This window comes from Dasypus novemcinctus, chromosome 6 (assembly GCF_030445035.2).
Source record: "Dasypus novemcinctus isolate mDasNov1 chromosome 6, mDasNov1.1.hap2, whole genome shotgun sequence".
In the NCBI taxonomy this organism is placed as follows: domain Eukaryota; kingdom Metazoa; phylum Chordata; class Mammalia; order Cingulata; family Dasypodidae; genus Dasypus; species Dasypus novemcinctus.
In genome coordinates, this window is record NC_080678.1 from 91736843 (window position 1) to 91757226 (window position 20384).

Sequence of the window (20384 nt, forward strand, 5' to 3'; positions counted from 1 at the left end):
AGTGGGGCATATGGGAATCCCTTTTATTTATTTATTTTTCCCTTTTATTTTTAATGTAACATTTATGTAATCTAAAGCTTCTTTAAAACTAGAAAAAAAAGTTAATTACAAAAAAAAGAAGGGAAAATACCTTTTCAGACAAAATCTGAAAGAACTCATTGCTAACAGATATCATTACAAGAAATACTAGTGGAAATTCTTCAGGTATCCAGAATATGGCATAGGTTAGAAAATTGGATCTACACACAAAAAATGAAGAGAGTTGGAAATGGAATAAATGAAGGCAAACAAATTCATTTATTCTTATTTTTAATTGCTCTGAGAGAAAATGTTTAAAGGAATTATAGTAGCAGTATATTGTGTATTTGTAGCTTAAATAAAAGTAAAATAGATTAAAAAACAATAGCATAATAAATAAAAGGGGTGAATTTAGGAATATACATTTATGCTACATATAAAGTGGTTTATTATTTGAACATAATTATTTTTAAATGTATGTTGTAAGTGGGGAAGTAGCTGTGGTTCAATCAGTTGGGCTCCTGTCTTCCATACAGGAGGCCCTGAGTTTGCATCCCGGGGCCTCCTTGTGAAGGCAGGCTCGCCCACCAGCGCCGCGGAGTGCTGCCCAGCCCACCAGTGCTGCAGAGAGCCAACTCAGCAAGGTGATGCAACAAAAAGGGAGACAAGCAAAAAAACACAGAGAGCACAGCAACTGGACACAGAGAACAGACAACAAGCAAGCTGCAAGGTGGGGGGATAAATAAATACAGACATAGAAGAATGCACAGTGAATGGACACAGAGAGCAGACAGCATGCAAAAAGCCACGGGGGTGGGGGGATGTATACTGTAAGCCCTAGAGTAATCAACAAAATTTTAAAAAGATATATGAATAAGTCAATAGAATAGATAAAATAAACGAGGAGAAAACTTCTTTCAACTTAGTTAAAAAAGACACGGTAGAGTTGGAAACTCCAGGAAGCGGAATTGGAGGGAAGGGAGAGTGGGAACCACTTGATAAAATTGAAATGTATTGTTTGGGACCGGTGTCCACAAGTGCATTTTTCCATAGTTGTACAAAACTAGTTCTTCTGTTACTACATAAGTTGTCCACTATGCAATGATTTTCCTGAATAATTTCCTTCAGTTCTATGAATGGTCTGTCAAGACAATAATGACCAAATGGTTTAAAAAAAATACCAGACATTTATGATAAGATTTTGAAGACCTAACACATCTTACAGGGTGTAGGATGTTTGATAATGACAAGCTCACACTGTAACTTACATTGTATATTAGATTAGTGGCTTTTCCCTTTCACATCCATCTTTGCTTCTGAACAATGAGAAATTACCAAATAGTAAAATAGACATGTACATAATTATCTTCTTACTGATAGAACATTTAATCATTTAAATTCACTAATCCACAGATCACTCATAATTGCAAAAATTTAATAAAAGTGTTTTCTACATCAATGTTTGTCAAGGTTATTAAAATAAAATCTAGAAGCAGTTTTATCAGAACAGGAAGCAACATCTTCATAGAGAAACAGTATATCTTCATTTATCAAGAGATCATATTTCATCAAAAGAAGGGACCACACACATTTGGCCAAGGCATTGACTCCCTTATATGAGAATTTGGAACTCTGTTGTATCAGTCAGCCAAAGAGGTGCTGATGCAAAATACCAGAAATTGGTTGGTTTTTATAAAGGTATTTATTTAGAGTAGAAGCTTACAGATACCAGGCCATAAAGCATAAGTTACTTCCCTCACCTAAGTCTATTTTCACATGTTGGAGCAAGATGGCTGCCGACATCTGTGAGGGTTCAGGCTTCCTGGGTTCCTCTGGGCCCAGCTCCTCTGTTTCCCCCACAAGGTCAGCTATAGACTATTAGGCAAAAGACTCTGTCTCTTTCCCCAGGGCTCTAGCTTCACCATCAAACTCCAACATCAGAAACCCTCAACTCTGTTCTTCACCATCCTTTTTATCTGTGAGTTCCCACCTACCAAGGGGTGGGGGACTCAATGCCCTAATCATAATGCAATCATGCCCAGGTACAGATCAGATTACAAATATAATCCAATATTTATTTTTGGAATTCATAATCATATTAAACTGCTACACTAGTCATATCCAAATTTAAATAACTTCACCAAAAGAAGGTAACTTCTCATGAGAAACCAAACAAAAACAATAAAATATAATTATGCAACTGTAAATTTTCACATGGAAACCACATCTCCAGATGGTTGAGGCTCTTAAGTACAGCATCATTGCTCCAGAGGCTAATTAATTGTCTATATGAACTCAGAAATGGTTCTTCTTCATTGAAAGTTAAACTTTCCATTCTGAACATTGGCCATTAATTATTTTTCCCAAGAGGTTTCTGGACATTTTTACAGTAAAGTCAAGATCACATGAAGGTGCTGCCTAAACATTTTAAAATGCTTTTTAGAAGAAGTAAAAAGATACCACTCCTACTTTAAAGAATTCACATTCTTGAGAAGACAGACACACCTAGAGATGATTGAATATGTCAGTTCAATAAATATTAACAAGTCTCCTCCCCAATAAGTTTTAAAATGAACCAAAACAATACAGTGTGGGGGGGAAAAGGTGAAAAAACTCATCTGCATTGAACTAGAAAAGTCTCACTTTGCTCTACAATCTCTGATGATTTGCACTCAGTCACATCACAGTTGGGACTGAACTCAAGGACACAAGATCTGGGAAGCAGATGTGGCTCAAGTGATAGGGCTTCTGCCTACCATATGGGTGGACCCAGGTTTGATCCCTGGGGCCTCCTGGTAAAAAAAGAGAAAAAAAAATGAGAAAGTGTGCCAGTACGGTGAGCCAAGTGCCCGTGCAGTGAGCCAGTGCCCATGCAAGTGAGTTATGCAGCAAGATGATGATGCAACAAAAGAGATGAAGGGGAGAGTCAAGGTGAAGCACAGCCAAAACCAGGAACTGAAGTGGCACAGGTGACAGGAAACTTTTCTCCACATCAAAGGTCCCCAGGATCAAATTCTGGTGAATCCTAGAGGAGGAAAAACAAGAAGAGAAACTAAAAAGAGAAATAGATATAGAAGATCATGCAGTGAAGGGACACAGATAGCAAAAACAGCAGGGGGAATGGGGAGAGGGGGAGGGGAGGGGAAGGGAGGAGAAGGAGGAGGGGAAATAAATTTTTAAAAAAAGACACAAGCTCAACACAAAATAAATCCAACAGGACAGTGCTGCAGAACTGAGGGAAAGGCATGAGGGGCGAGGGCTTGAAGCTGGAGTTGACTGGGGCAGGAGAACACATTCCCCTGTTTTAGCTTTTCCCAACTGATGCTGATCAGCATGGGCAGAAGGAATAATGCAAAATCTTTTCAACAAATAGGGTTTTTATTTTTCTCTGACCAGGCTTCACACATGGAAGGAGTGAAGTGGGGAGACACATCTTTATATCCATAGATCACAGGTGACTCTACTGAGAACCAAAAATGCTGAAGTTAATAAGGTCAATAAATAGAAAGCTGGGTCTATTATAATATACATATCATACACAGTTAAATTCAGGTACAAAAAGAGGATAATAATTTTGAGTTTTGAATCCTATATGTCAGGAAATTAAAGATGAATAAAATGCTGAGGATCTGAATAATAGAATTAATTACATTATAAACATTTCATATGTAACAATTTTTTAAAGATTTATTTTATTTATTTTTCTCCCCTTCCCGCGCCCCCCCCCACCCCAGTTGTCTGTTCTCTGTGTCCATTTATTGCGTGTTCTTGTTTTTTGGGTTTTTTTTGTCCACTTCTGTTGTTGTCAGCAGCACAGGAATCTGTGTTTCTTTTTGTTGCATCATCTTGTTGTGTCAGCTCTCCGTGTGTGTGGCACCATTCCTGGGCAGGCTGCACTTTCTTTCGCCCTGGGCGGCTCTCCTTAGGGGGCGCACTCCTTGCGTGTGGGGCTCCCCTATGCGGGGGACACCCCTGCATGGCACGGCACTCCTTGCTTGCATCAGCACTGTGCACGAGCCAACTCCACACGGGTCAAGGAGGCCCGGGGTTTGAACTGTGGACCTCCCATGTCATAGGCGGACGCCCTATCCACTGGGCTGAGTCCACTTCCCTATAACAATTTTTATTCAAAATAAAAATATTGTATTGAATATAAATATTCAGTATAAAGTACAAAGTATTTTATGATATTTACAATTCAATTGATTTGCACACAATTAATAAAGGAAGAGGAGAAAGGGAAGGGAAGGGAAAGAAAAGAAGTTCAATATAGTTCAATACAATGCTAATTAGCTGAGTCAAGGAAATAAAGGTAAATAAAAAAGAAAGATGGAGGAAAAAAAGAAAGGAGAAGAAAAGAGAACAAAACAAAACAAAGCAAAAGTACCAATATCTAAAATTAAGTGTAAGGAAGAAGTAAAGAACAGGATTGTGCAAACATACAAATGACAAACCTTGAAGGAAATGTACTATTTTCTAGGAAAATATAAACCATCAAAATTAACTCAAGAAAAGAAAAGGATGTCTAAAGAACAAATCAAAATAGTTGTCAAGAAACTCTACTTCTGAAAGCATTTGGTCTAAGCTTTTTCTGGGTGAGCTTTTTCAGATGCTAAATCTTACATTCTATTTAAACTGGTCCAGAGCATAGAGATAAAGGGGGAAAAAATCTGACATCAAAACTTGTACAAGGTAGCAAAGGAAGAGAAAACTATGGACATCTCTCACAAATACTGATGCATAGAGTGTAAAATACTAACATAAGCAAGCATGAGTCATTCAGGATTGGGGAGATGCTCCAGTATCAGCCAATTTCGTGATTCTCTTGCTGGGTTCTTGGTCTGAACTCTCTCCTAAGCAAGAGCAGGGTCTTATTGAAGGGAATGGACAGCCCCCTCAATACCATGCCCTTGGCGCAGAGCTAGCTGGGACCCAGGTTCTTTGTGACTTGAATCCCAATGTGCAGGGTGCTGGGATGTTTGTGGAGATTGGCACTGACCAGAAGCAACACAGAAATGGCCCCGTAAGAGACCGCGGGCCAAGCCTGGGTGGCAGCTGTTGCAGACTCTTCTACAGACTATTCCGCATCTCTGTCATTTTGGACTCTTCTGTAAGGTGGAGGTGGGAGCTGATGCCTGCTCTCAGTTGTGCCGGGGCAGTGAAGGGCAGGGATGTTGCTCACACTCAGGGCAAGAGGGGAGTGAGAAGGGCTGGGGGTGGGGGAGCGGACCAAAGGGGGTCCAGCAGACACGGCTCTTCTGGGGCAGCCCCGGGGCAGCCCTGCAACAGAGGGCAAGAGTCTCACCCATTCCTGAGCACGCAGGAGGCAAGGACCCGGAGGACTTATCCTGGCTGGCTGGGAAGCATTTATCAGGGGGGGAAAAAAGGTATAAAAAGTGAAAACATCAAAGTACCATCAAAGAATAAACAGAACTGTGCCATGTTTCACCATTTACCAAGCTGCTCTGTTTCCAGTCTGTTTTTTATCAAAGCTTGGACAATGACCACCCCCCGGGGCTTGCTGGAGGCATGCTGGGAACCTAGGGGAGCACATCCCTCCCCTCCTCTTGTCCTCCCCACCCATCGGGAAGGTCATAAAACCAGACACAGGGCAGCCCGAGCCACCAGCCACAACGCGCCTCTCCTCCTTCCACCCAGAAGCCGCGGTCCCGGGGCACCCACTCTGCCCAGCCCGGAGCGGGGATGTCCAGCTGGGGTGGCCTGGACCGCACCGGAAGGAAGGCACAAGCGCGCTTCTCTGGATCCCCCTGCATCTTGACGCTTTTAACTCGAGGGATTCCATATCCCTCCTCCAAGCCCTTTAGAAAGTGATTTGTGGGAATGAGGCGGCAACCTGAGAAGGTTAGCGGGCAGTGCGGTGATTGATTCCCCAGGGCTTTATTGTAATAACTCTAATCTTCTGGAACTCATCTGGACCAAATTTAGGAGCTGCGCGGCATTTCCCTGAACTGCTGCCTTCTTGCTGGTCTTTGCTGGGTTATGGGGGGTTTGCCCTGTTTATGATTTGGCCCCAGGGCTCCTTATTAATGGGCCTTGAAAAGAGGGTGTGCTGGAATGTGTGGGCTCCTTTGTGGTGCTTTCCTTGGGGAGGAAACAAACAGAAATATCTACCCTGAAATGCGTCTGGGCTCTGCCTTCCTTGAAAGAGGAATAAATCAGCCTGTGCTTCCCGGCCTCATTAGCGGAGGCGAGCCTGACACCTGCATTGTCAGGTTTACCGGTGGGGGAGGAGGCGGGACTGCTGGCTTTGCCACAGCAGACCCAGGTCCTTGGAGCATGGGGCCCTGAGAGGGTGGTGCCGAGACTTAAGAAGGCCAGGGGCTTGGAGGACCAGCTCCCCTTGTTTTAACAGTTCTCCTGGCCAGACCTCACGGGGCTATAGAATATGCACATTTATAGAGATGGAAGGTAGAGCACAAGGTACTGGGGGTGGGGAAGGCAGGAATGGGGAGTTAATGCACCACAGGCACAGGGTCTCCGGGGTGAGGAAAACTTTCTGATGGTAGTGAGGGAAGCACAACATTGTACATGTGATGAATCCTGTGGAATTGCATGCTTGGGAGTGGTCGAGATGAGAAAGTGTATATGAGTATAAACGTATATATAAAGTACCTATAGTTCCACAATTTTAAAAAGAAAAGAGAAAGACTAAAGAGACAATGACAATTAAATGGAATACATGGTCTTGGACTGGATCTAATAATGGAGGAGAAAGGCCCAAAAGACTGTAAGCTCTCTAGCAATGTTAAATTTCTCGAACTTGATAACAGAAATTTACTGCGTAAGTGGCTATCCTTGGTATTAGGAAATGTTTATGGAAGTATTAAGTGTTCAAGGAGTTTGATGTATACAATCTACTCTCAACTCTTTGGAAATTAAATAGATAGATAGATAGATAGATAGATAGATAGATAGATAGATAGATAGATATGAATAATGATGATAGAAGGAAAGGAGGAAAGAAGGAAGAGAGGAAGGAAGGAAATGTGGCAAAATGTTAATTTAAAGTTGGTAAATCTCTGGGTATCTGGGTACAGGTTATTTGGAAGTTCCATCTGTTGTATTATTTTTGCAGTTATCCTGTAAGCTGGAAATAATTTCAAATTAAAAAACTTTCTAAAATGTCACTTGGCTTTGTACTAGGCAACCTGGCCAGCAGGCTGTTTCCAGCTCCTCCTGACTTCCTTTGGAAGGTCACCCCATCTTCCACACACAGCCACATCTCCACTGGTTGAATGACACGTCGTGCGTGGCCTTGCAGATGGGCCCTGTGCTGTCAGAGGCAGTGGGCCGGCACCGAGACCAGAACACTCCCCTAAGGACCCCGAGTCTGGGCATCCCCGGGCTTCCCATTCAGTTCCTCCTATGCAAAGTCACATGCCCTGTGACAGGCTGGCTGGTGAGGAGTTAGAATCCTCCCATGCTGGAGTGCTCTTTAAAAATAAATCTAAGGCAAGCAAAAAAAAAAAGTGTCCTTGTATCCTTGAATAGCTGAGATGGCAAGAATGGTCACTCCTCATGTGGGCACCACCTCACAGTTTACATAGTGCTTTCACAGACCCTTAAAACTTAGCCCAGTTCTGCAGTGAGGACATGGACCTGTGAGGTGGCCATCGCCTGCATACAGCCGGAGGTGCTGTTAACAGACAGGTGGCGGTCACAGGCTTTACTCATAGGGCCTTCATGTTAATCCAGGCCAATCACCAGCTCTAAGAGTCAGCTCGTTGTTTCCTGTCTCCTAAGCCTGTTTCATAGGTTAACAAATGCTGATACAATTGCCTGCTTCCTAGAGTGAACAGGTCCATTAAATTGGAGGATTTACATCTATTTCCCAGTAGCTGTGGCACAAATAAATGCTCAATAAACACAAGTCCAGCCTCTCATTCATGGGTTTCCCACACTGAAAATAGTACACTCCTATTAAAAATGGTGGCGGTCAGAAAAGAAGGGCCCGATCACCAGCAGCATTTCTGAAGAACGCCGGCCTGGCCACTTCGGGGCCCAGATGTGACTTCAGTGACCTGGCCAACGATGTCCTCCATGGCCCCCTTGTCTGGGTGGTCCACTAGGAGCTCAGCATTAAATGAGCCTGTGTGGAGCCTGGAATTCCCACCCACTGAGCAGCCACATGAGCCCCAGAGCACTCATCTCTCTCATGGTGACTTAACATGCCCAAAGGCATGATTGTATCTGGCCAGGTGTCCCCAGGACCCCACTTGAGTTTGAAAACAAGCCGGCAGTAAAAGATCAAGGGCACGGTACGTACTCTTGATCCAAGCTCTCACCGGCAGGCCAGCTGTGAGAAGATTCCAGTTCCCACCTATAGTATGGAATGATCTCCACACATGCCCAGCCTTTGGGAGGTGGGAGTGAGTTTCAATGCAAGGGCCCTCACCAGGACCTGAATGGACTGCTGGCTGAAGAGGTCGCCAGGAGGCTGGGCCCTTGTGGGCATCTCCTCCTGAGATGCAGTCACTGGGCTGCCGGGCTGCTCCGGGGGCAACCTGCAGGCAGGCGAGGGCTCCTGGCCACCCTCAGCACTGTTTCTCCCCATTCCCTGCCCACAGACCACTCTGAGTTCCCAGCACACCCCATACCGAAGCCCAGAGGTGAAATATGGGAGGGGAACCCCATTCCCTGCTAGGGAACAACTGCTCCTAATCCACTTCAATTTGTGAATGGGAAGGAGGGAGGGAGGGACAGATGTATAGATGGGAGGAGGAAAGGAGGGAGGGGAACCATACTGGGAGCTGGTTTTCCTTAAGGCAAGGCCACCTTTCCTTTTCCTTCCCTAGTTCACCCCCACCCCCACACTGGCCTAAGTTAATTCAAGTTGGATTGAAATCACCGTGACTAAACATTTTTGACGAATACAAAAACCCTTGTAAAATGTTTGTAGACATTCTCCTCCAACAAGCTGATAGAATTTTCATATCTGCACTTTACATTATAAAACTTTCTTAAAATTACATTTTGCCAGTAGATGAATTAAACACAATATGGTATATCCATACAATGAAATGTCACTCAGTTGTATAAAGGAATGAAGTTCTGATACATTCCTTGAAGACATTATGGTGAGTGAAATAAACCAGATATAAAAGGACAAATATTGTATGAACTTAATGATATGGAACAATTAGGATAAGCAAATCCATAGAGTCAGAAATTAGAATACAGATTGCCAGGTGCAAGAAGAGAGTAAAGAATGGGGAGTTAATGCTTAATTGGTACAGTTTCTGTTTGGGGGTGATGCGAAAGTTTTGGTAATGGATAGTGGTGACGGTAGCATAACATCATGAATGTAATTAACAGCACTGAATTATATATTTGAATGTGACTAAAAGGGAAAATTTTAGGTTGTATAAATATTACTAGAATAAAAAATTTTTCAACTACGGAACTGTACAACACCCTGAAGCCTAATGTAAACTACAATTAATAATATAATTACAATATTTTTTCTGTTGTAGCAAAGGTACCACCCTAATGCAAAGTGTTAATAATAGGGAGATTTATGTGTGAGATGGGAGCAGCGTATATGGCAATTTGACACTTTCTGCATGATTTTTTCTGTAAAACTACAGCTTTCTAATAAGAAAAATGAAGAAAAATTACATTTCGTCTCAAACTATGCCAAACCATACCTGAGAAGTGTCCTGTGAAATGCCACTGAAACCCGGAGGTGTCCCACGGGCTGTTGACCTGGTTCATCCAAGGTGGCCACCCACATTGTGAGCTTCCTGTGTGCAGGAGCCTCCCTCACAGTCCACAGCCAGCTCCTTGACTTCCTGAGTTTCTCTTTAACACAAAATTCTTCCAGAAATATGTCTTGGAAGGGAAAGGGGTGGACTGTAGTAGACACTGTACTGTGCTACCAATCCCCCTTCATGACTAATGGACACATTCTCCAAGCACTGGGAGTGCTGTTGGCCAATGGTCAATTGCCAGTCCTCACTGCCGACCCCACACAGAAGCTGCTCCCTGGAGAGAGCAGCCTCTTGGAGACCAGACCCCTTCAAGGTCAGCTGTGTCCTGTCTAATAACCCATCAGGGTGGGAGCACAAGGGCCCAGGTCCCTCAGGGTCAGATCTCCCATGGGGCTGATTGCAGACTTTCTTAAGGCTGCATCATAGCCCAACTTCTCCTGCTCCCAATCTTGCTTTTTCCCTTCCCTTCCACATCATGGATCCTGGAGCACTCCCTAACAAATTCTCTGCAAGATCAATCTATCAATAAATAGATAAATAAATACATAAGTCAATGAATACATAGTCTTTGATCACAGTCATCCTTTGCTCAAAATTTTCCAGTGACTCCCTTCTGCCTCCAGAGCTCATCAGCATTCCCAGTTATGGTCCAACTGTGCCAAATGAAAGGATTCTCATAAACCTGGGCATGACTGGCTGGCAAGCAACTGGCTGGAGTAAGATGGCTGAGAGGGCTTCTGGGGGAGGGGGAAGAGAGAGAAGTAGCTTAAACCATAATTAGGGAATGGGGGGCAACAGGGAGTATTCTTGGTTCCCAGCCAGACCCATTTGTCTGGGTTTGAGATGGCCGAAAGTGGAGCAGCAGGCAGATGGACGCTTCATATGGTACATCATTCTTGTGGCAGAGTGTGACACAAAGCAAGGAAGAATGACCTTCTCCACCCTATGCACCAAAAAGGCACAGCTTCTTCCTTGGCAGCTAGACAGGCAGCCTGAGAGGCAGGCACACAGACTGTAGCAGCCTCGGTAGCAGGACAGGCATCAGTGTGTCCTCAGATGGCCATGCAGGTGGGAACACAAATGAGAACTGGAGCCAAAAGGCCTGAGAGCCTGGTGCTCCAGAGACACTTTCCCAAGAAGGGCACTGTGAAGGTGGGCTCCAGCAAAATAGAGTGGGGACCTGAGGAGTGGAGCGCCCACTCAGTAGCCTCTGGGACCCAGTCACAGTCAGTCCACCCCATTCAGCTACCGTGATTTCTCCTCATGCATCTGCTTTCCAGCCAAATCAAACTCCTATCTGCACCAGCATGGCCCCAGAATGTCCTCACATTCCTTCCTTGTCCCCACCGCCACCCCTCTCTCCTTCCACTCACCTCGTCTCTACTTTCTAAATCTTTCCGTCCTGCAAGGTTTAGTTCTGATGTCACCTTCTTCATCAAAACTTTTCCAGATTTCCCCTGAGGGATGATCTCTTTCCTCTGCCATCTTCTCTCCCTCTGCTCCAGTCCAGTGATGTATAATGTATGCTGCATTCTTTTCTTTAAAAAAAATTATTGGGGTAACATATATATATATGACATAAAATTTGCCATTTTAACCATTTTTAAATGTACAATTCAGTGATATAAATTACATCTACAATGTTGTGCTACCATCACCACTATCCATTACCAAGACTTTTTCATCATCCCTGACAGAAACTCTGTACTCATTAAGCAATAACTCTACCGCCCTCCTCCCCCTGCCTTCTGGTAACCTCTAATTTGCTCTCTGTCTCCATACATTTGCTTATTCTAGATTTTTCATGTAAGGGAAATCATACAATAATTGTCATTTTCTGTAAGGCTTATTTCACTTTGCATAAACCTTTCAAAGTTCATCCATGTTGCAGCATGTGTCAGAACTTCATTCCTTTTTATAGCTGTGTAATATTCCTTTGTTTCATATATGACATTTTGTTTGTCCATCTGTTGGTGGACATTTGGTTTGTTTCCACCTTTTGCCTGTTGTGAATAGTGCTGCTGTGTACTTTGGTGTACAGTTTGAGAGCCTACTTTCACTGCTTTTGGGCATATACCTAGGAGTAGTATTGCCACATCATATGGTATTTCTAGGTTCAACTTTCTGAGGAACTGCCAAACTGTTTTCCAAAGCAGTTGCATGATTTCATATAACCACCAGCAATGCACAAGAATGCAATTTTTCCGCATCCTTGCCAACTTGTTCTAGTGGGTATGAAGTGGTATCTCATTTTAGTTTCAATATGCCTTTCCCTGAGGTCCAGTGACACTTAGCATCTTTACATTTCCTTATTGGGCCATTTGTCTATCTTCAGAGTGATGTCTGTTCAAGTTTTTTGACCATTTTTTAACTGGGTCGTTTTTCTTTTTGTTGTTCAGTTGTAGCTGTTGTTTATATCTTCTGCGTATTAAGAGACATGGTTTCCAAATATTTTTCCCCGTCCTGTAGGTTGTCTTTTCATTTTCTTGATAATGCCCTTTGACATACATTTTTAATTTATTTTTCTTTTCTTGCTCATGGTTTTGGTGTCTTATCTAAGAAATCGCTTCTGAATAGAAGGTTCCCCTTGTTTTTCTTCTAGGAGTTTCATGGTTTTAGCCCTTAGATTTAGGTCCTTAATTCACTTAGGGTTAGTTTTGTATATGATGTAAGGTAGGGGTCTAACATCGTTCTTCTGCATGTGCATATTCAGCTTTCCCAGCACCATTTGCTAAGGAGACCATTCTTTCCTCCAAATAACAAACATGGCACCCTTGTTGAAAATCAGTTGGCCATAGATATATGGGTTTATTTCTGAAATCCCAATTTTATTCCACTGGTCTATATGCCCATAATTATGCCAGTAACACACTTTTCTGATTACAAGAGCTTCATAGTGAGTTTGAAATTGGAGGTGTGGGACCTCCAACTTCGCTCTTCTTTTCCAACATTGACTTGGCTATTTGGAGCCCTTTGTGATTCCATATTCATTTGAGGGTCAGCTTTTCCATTTCTACATAATGTAAAGTATTCTTGTTGTAACTTAAGACCATAGGCTCAGGATGAGAAGCAGCCTCCTGGCACTGAGATATCTCCCTCCTTCCCCAAAAGGGCCGATGCAGAATGCAGGAAAGGGAATGCCCACTACTTGCAGTTGCATGTGAGTTCAAATTCTGTTTTTTTCCATTTACTGGTGACATGCTTTCTTAGCCTCGGTTTCTTTATCTGTAACCCAGGGATGTGCAGCATGTTGGTAATTGGCTGTCACATCTGCTTCCTTCTTCACCCGCATCACTGCTGGAACTCTGAGTGAGGACTTCTCCTCCAGGAGACTGACATAATTTCTGGAAGCTTGGGTTGGCCAATCTGACATCTGCAGAACAGAAAGACCCTTAGGAGTCAGCTCCCCACCAGGGTCCTCCATTGTCCCGATAGGGAAGGAGGGAATGCTCAGGAGATAGTGGCAGCATTGGAGCTCTCACCGCAATGGGAGGATGGTGGAAATGACACTGGGTAGGAATGGGTACATGGGAGGGCTCCACAGAACACCATTGCCAGAGCCCAGTTTTAGGGGGTATATTGGGGCTCAAGTGCAACTGCTAGGGATGGACACATGGCATGAGATGACTTGATTTTGACTGGTCATTCAGAGAAAGCAGATACATGAGGTGGGAGCTTCAAAAGACAGGAGTACCTTCCAGACGCTTTCTCCAAAACCTGCCCTCGGAGGGGTCTCACTGGGATGAGACCTGAACACAACAGGAACACACACACATGGCTGCTGGCTGGTCATGCTCCTCCTTAGCCCATCCACCCAGAGCTGATCTGCCAGGCACTCACCCCCTCGCTGGATCCAAAGCACCCAAAATCAGGACCCCCAGGAGCCAAATGGGTTTTGTCCAAAGCGCGCCATGCATTGGGTGGGGATCCTGGCTGGCTGCCATCCTGAGCATGTATTCTTTCCTCCTCGGCTGTGATATGATCTGAACTTAGCATCCTTCAGTTCTCTCTGTCCTGTAGTGGATAGGGCTCTGCTGTGTATGGCAGGAGTGGCACTGAGGGGAGAAGGAAGGTATTTCCCTGAGGAATCTCAGGGCTACCATCCACAGGTACCCCTTCTTACTTGTTGCCCACAATAGGAAGCAGGCCACTGAGAGCCCTGCCTGGAGGATCCCTGTCCAGTTCTTCCTTTTTCTTATCTGCAAACTAAACACATCTACCATCTGGCAATTTGGGAAGATGAAGTTCAAATTTTGTACACACTGAGCATTTCTGCCTGAATAAACAAGTTCCCCCACCCCACCCCTCACCTTTTTTTCCCTTGGCCCCTCTCATTCTCAGAATCTGTCCAGCTGCTCACGGCTTGGGTGACCTCCTGCCCCAGGTGTGTTCTCAGGCAGGACCCAGCACACTGGGGTGTCTGTAAAAGTCACAGTGGATTGGGGTGGGGGACCGGAGGGTCAAGGTCCAGGGGGAGACCTGCACTTGTTCAGAAACGGGGGAGTGACAGCTGACAGGCCACCCCCCACCCTCCCTCTGCCTTCCTCTGCTCTTCCTGGGGTCCTGGATTGGGAGGCTTTCTCCAGCATGTCAGAGGGGCACAGGGACCAAGATGATGTTCCTGGAAAATGTTCCCCTCCCTCTACTTTGGTGCGGTTCTGCTCTCCCTCCCTGTCCTCCTTTCTCCTTCTACCTCTCCCTTTCCCTTCCCCAGCACTAAAATAGGGCTGGCCTCCTGGGTAATGAGTTCAATTTTATCTCCCCTCTCATCTCTTAGGATTCCTGATCTGGTCCTCAGGGAAACAATGATAGCCGAGATTCCAGGGGGTGGGGTTTGCGGAAAACAACCTCCCATTCAGGACTTGGTAAGGGAGGCAGGCTGAAAGCAGAAGGGGATGGGAAAACAGGCTCAAATCCTGTCTTCTCTGACACTTATGTCTTGGTCTCAGGACACCTGCCTGCAAAACCCCCTATGTTAAGACAGAGGGGGGCTTCAGAACCTCGGGGACCCTGCAGTGACCTGGCAGTGAGGGTCGCAGGTGAATCATTCCATGTCCTTTTAAGGTTGAGTCCACTGGGACCCCACACCCAAATGAGCTGCTCTGACCCAACCCGACCTGATGCCTCCCTCCGCTAACCAATGTCTGCAGGAGACTCTGAAGATCTTGCAGCCTGAGGACCTGAGGACCCCAGGAGCTCTGCTGCCTTCCTACCAGCTGGCTCCTCCCTGAATCTTTGAGTCTTGTTTCCTCATTGGCAAGATGGAAATAAGAACAGCCACCTCCCCTCCAGGCTAATGGGAGAGTTCCAGGAGACAGTAATAGTACCCACCTCAGGAGAGATGCTTTGTAAATGAAAAGAGCTGTAAATTGGGAAGTAGGGTAACAAACAAACAAACAAAAAACCTCGCTAGCATCCCTGTGCTGATGCAGGACAGAAAATTTCACCCTCAGAGCTTCTGACCACCACCCCCCATAAAGGAAAAGAAGATCCCATGTCCCCTGCCATAACTGCAGATTTCCCAGGCACGGACCCAGCCCCTCTAACAGCCCGAGGACCGTTTTAGTCATCCCATCCTAGGAACCTGGCTTCTGCACATGACCTTAGCTGAGGGCATTTCAGCCCTCAAGGGCTGAGAGCCATGCCTGGAGCCCCCCAGAAGGCACTGGCTGTCAGCCAGCAGTAGCAGCTGATGCCACAGCCCCTGGGCAGCCCAGCCTGGGTGCACTCCAGCTCCCGAACTCCGAACTCAGAGACCATAGAGCCCTGTGGCAGGATGAGGACACAGATTGGAGGAACACATTTCAGGTCTCATTTCTGGGCTTGGCTGTCAGGTGTGCTGTAGGTTTAAGGAGCTACCTCCCTGTAGATCTCCTACAGAACCTCGCTTTGATGCTAAAGACGCCTGGCACATACCTGCACAGCGGTGAGGCTGTGCTTCTGTGTCCCCAGAGACCCAAAGCCAAGCTCTTCCAAACCTGGACCAGGGTGGCCAAAAGGGGATGGCCAGGGATGGTCGTGAGCCCTGGCCGGCATCTCAGCATGCTCTTGGCAAGTTCCTTAGCTCTCTATGTCTGGGTGCCTGCATCAGAAGAGTGGGGATGAGAAGGCTTGCCCTACAATGCTGCTGGGAAGCTCAGATAGGCTGGAATTGTTAGGCTTTGCCATCTGGCCCCAACTGTGGTTGTTCCATGGGGGTCCTATTGGAAAATTCTATGGCCGACATAAGAAGCAGCTTAGTGGGGAAGAACACTTCTCATCAATTTAAGCTTTGACTTCCTTTCAGACATCAAGGTCACTGCAGGGTCTCATAGGCTTTTTCTACTGAGAACTGCATGAGACAGACATAGAGCCAAGACTCCACCATCTTTGCCTGGTGGCTATCCCTACCAGGCCTTCTGCTACTTCCATTGCCAACAGATATACGAATCAGTGGCACTGTTGGCCCAGGCAGAACCTGGGACCCTGCGTCATGGCTGATAATGGCCTGAGTGTGTTGAGACCCTGAACCTTCTGCCCAGGACAGTCCAATGTGCTTTTCTTGGCCGGCTCCAGGCAGAGGTGCCTGGCTCCTCCTGAATTATGAGCATTGGGGGTTTGAGCTTCCTGCTTGAAACCTCAATTGCAGTCAACTAGTAGACAGAATTATACCCACACTGACCTAAGAAAGAAGCCACAGAGGTAAATACTGCCTCGGGTCAGAGCTGCTCCTGGAATCTCAGAACTTTGGTGAAAGCTGCCAAGGCGCAGTAATAGATCACCCACCGCCCACCTCTGTTTACAACATGGGGTAATGCCTTTTATGATGGCCTCTCTTTATCCCTGATATGTGTTTTATTGCCCCTGTAGGGAGATTTTTCCATTTGGCTAATTCATCAGATGGTTTCAGTCATGTTAACAACTGCTCATTAAATGGAAGGAGTAAACAGAGAAATGAAGGTTTGTTTCTCTGCTGGTTTTTCTTCTTTTTTCTTTTTCTTTTTTGTAATTTATGGAGGAAATTCATGGAATGTGAAATGGGGGATGAAGTGTGCTCAGATGTTGCTCTCCTTGCTTCTGTCTGGGTGAATACTGTCTGTTGATCCCTCCTGCCTTTCAGAGAAGGCCATTCCTTCAGAGAGGAGAAAGGCAAAAAGTTTTGATCACTTTCAAGGTGAGAGCTTGTTGTGTCATCTCCATCTCCATTGTAGGCCCTTGCTGCTTGGCTCTTCTTTTCCTGTGGTCTGTGAAGTGGGACTTAAGTCTTTGTTCCCAGCAGAAGAAATCTCTCAGAGCTGAAGTCCTGGAAAAAATGGGTGTAGAGTGATTGAAGGGAAGAACCAGATGGATGGGTGAGTGGATGGATGGCTGGAAAGGTTGATGGATGGATGGAGGGATGGATGGAGGGAGGGAGTGAAGGAAGGAGGGATGGATGAATAGATAGGTGAACACATGGGTGGGTAGATAGATGGAAGGATGGATGGGTATGTGGATGGATAGATGATAGATGGAGGAAAGGATGGATTGATGGATAGATGGATGTATGGATGGACAGATGGATGGCTGGAAGATGTTGGATGGATGGAAGGATGGATTGATGGATAGGTGGATATATGGATGGATGGTTGGATAGAAGGGTGGGTGAATGTATGGATGAATGGTTAGATTGCAGGTTTATGGTGGCACAGCCTGAGACTCAGAGGCAAAAGCAAGTTCCCTACAGACCCAAAAATGATCAAAGCAGCCTGACTGCAGACATAGACTTCATTTTTGGAACCTAAGGGAAAGGAAGCTGGCAGGCAGTGAGATTTCATGAATGAAACCCAAACTCTCATCCAGCATCATTGATTTGTCTTGTTTTAAAAGACTCTAATTTACTAATTCCTTATTTAAGAAATTATCCCCTACCAAAAATATCTCTTAACAACCAATCTGTTTAACTTGCCCCGGTTTGCTTCTGAATAAAGGGGCAGTGGGATTAAGATGGCTTTCTGGGAGGTGGTGGGTAGATCCCATCTTCCTAACATACTCCCACCTTCTACTCTATCCCCTGGGCCTGGCTGCAGATGGAGACTGACTCTGCCTTCAGCCTTGGAAAGCATTTCTGGGCCGCCCGCGTGTGCAGTCTGGTCCAGCACATCTACCCAGTCAAGTCCAGAGACCCGGTCACATGGATGAGAGATGGATTAAGAAGTATGAGTCCCTCCTCTGAAGAACGAAGGCTAGTGGGGCTGGGTCCAGGCTTCTCTGGCTAGGGAGGACCAGCTGTGCGGGCAGCAGGCCCAGATCCTCCCCCACAGTCCATTGTGGCTCTGGGCCTCTTTCTTCATTGCAGAATCCCACCAGGGCAGGATGTGGCCCGTGCAGTAGTCTTTCCTGGGGTGATTTCTCCTCCTCTTCTCCACACATACCTTGTGTCACCTAAAACAGATGGAAAGGTTCCATATCTACCTATCTGGGTGATGGGGGAAGGGCTCTGCCTCTCTGCCTTAGGCTGAGCAGAGAGAAGGCATGGTCAGGGCTGTTTCCGGAAGGTCAAGTTTGGAGAGGGTTGGGGAGGTGCTAAACTTCCTGGAGCAGAAAGGACAGCAAAATAAGATCGTCTCCTTCTTGCTTTAATGCATTGCTTTCCAGCATCAGTCCTGAAGACATTCAAGAAATCCCTCCACTGAGAGAGTGGGTGATTCCAGATTTGCCTTGCCAGCACCCTTTCCCAGCTTCAGCCCACATGTTCTGAAGAACCAGGCAGAAAGCACACAAGGAGGGGCTCCACTGTGTGTGAAGACAGTAGACTCTGGAGCAGGGCTACCAGATCCAGCAAATAAAAATACAGGCTACTTAGTGAAGCTTGAATTTCAAGTAATCAATGACTAATGTTTTGATATATGTCCCATGCAATATTTAGAACATACTTATACTAGAAAATTACTCTTTGTACGTCACTGGGCATCTGTAAACCCACTTTTTAATCCTTCACCAGGAATAGCCCTACTCTGGAGCCAGGATGCGTGGACTTAAATCCCAGCTCTGCCAAGTAATAGTAGCTGTGTGATCTTAGCTCCCAGACCTGGGGAATGGGGTGAACACTGAACGCAGCTCATGGGGCAGAGGTGAGGATAAAGGAAGTAAAAGGTCAAAAATGCCCAGAATGTTATCCATACACCCAAGGCCCACATTTCCTGCCATTGAGATTTAGGTGAGAACTGGTACATACTCCAGTTTTAGTACATGTTATGAATTGAATTGTGCTTCCCCCCAAAAAAAGATATGCCATGTCCTAAACTCTGGTTCTATAAATTTGATTCTATCTGGAAATATAATCTTTGAAGATGAGATTAGTTCAGGTTAGGGGAAAGTGATCACAGTGGGCCCTAATCCAGTAAGACTGGTGTCCTCAGAAGAGGGAAATTGGGGCATCACTATTAGGAGGGAGACAGAGAGAAGATGGCCATGTGGCAGAGGCAGAGAAGGAGTTTTGCTTCCAAGAGCCAAAGAATGCCAAGGATTGTTGGTAACCACCAGAAGCTAGAAGAGAATTGGAACAGATTTTTCCCTGCCAGTTTCTAAGGAAGCCTGGTCCTTTGAAGATACCTTTATTTCCAACTTCTGACTTCCCAAACCGTGAGTCCATAAATTTCTGTGAGACTTTGTTGCAGCATCCACAGGAAACTAAGGGGGTACCTTGTCATGGGGCCCCAGCTGCTGAGTCCAGGCTACCCAGAGGCAGGGGGATGAGGAGGGAGGGGTGGGCTGGGGAGGACAGAGCAAATCGGGTGGGTTTGGGTGATGGGGCAAAGGCAGAGATGAGTCGGTGAGTGGGGAGCTGGTGTGGGCACTGGGCTCTGATTTGCCCTGAAGCATTAGCCCCTGTGGGCTGATGCTCCTGGAGATTGTCCTAGGAAATGCTGCCCTCTTAGGAGAGTCCAGACAGGGCCACCGTAGATGGGAGACCTGGCTTGCTGAGTGAGATGCTCTCACTGACGTAGATCCTGCCTGCTAGGTGGCTCCCACACCAGCCTGGCCCCAGCACATGGCCCCGTACCCTGGAGCTTGGCTCTGCTGCCCTGGGGTCCTTTCCTCCAGGGGCTCTTTGGAACTGGCTCCATGGGCCAATTTGGGATTCAATTAAGGAAAGCACAGCCAGTCTGACAGAGCGCTGCCCTGGCCCAGGATTGAGAATTCCACGAGACTCCCTGGACATCTGCTGAACCCTCGGCCTAGCTACAGACACCTCTGCCAAGGAAGTGACTTGGGGCCATTCCGGAACCCAGATGCTCATCACAGAGCTGTGTCTTTGCCCCTGGCTGATTCGGCCATCTTGGCCAAGGTCCTGCTTCAGGCTCCTTGTCTGTAAAGCTGGGAAATTACAACTTCTTCTGTGAGATCTGTCTCTGTGAGAATCAACTGAGACAAATCCAGAAGGCATGTCGAAGTCCTGTGAATATATAACTTTAAATAGTTGCTTCCAGGGGCCTTCTCTGTGCCACCTGGCTCTGCACTTATTCAGTCCCTACACCAGCCTGAGAATGATGTACCCATACAACAGATGACAAATGAGAGCGAGGATTTGCTCTCTCCCAGGCCTCCTGCTCCTGGGCTCTGCCACGCTGCATGAAAGGGTGTTACAGATTGGGTGAATAGGGCAGAGCACCAGCA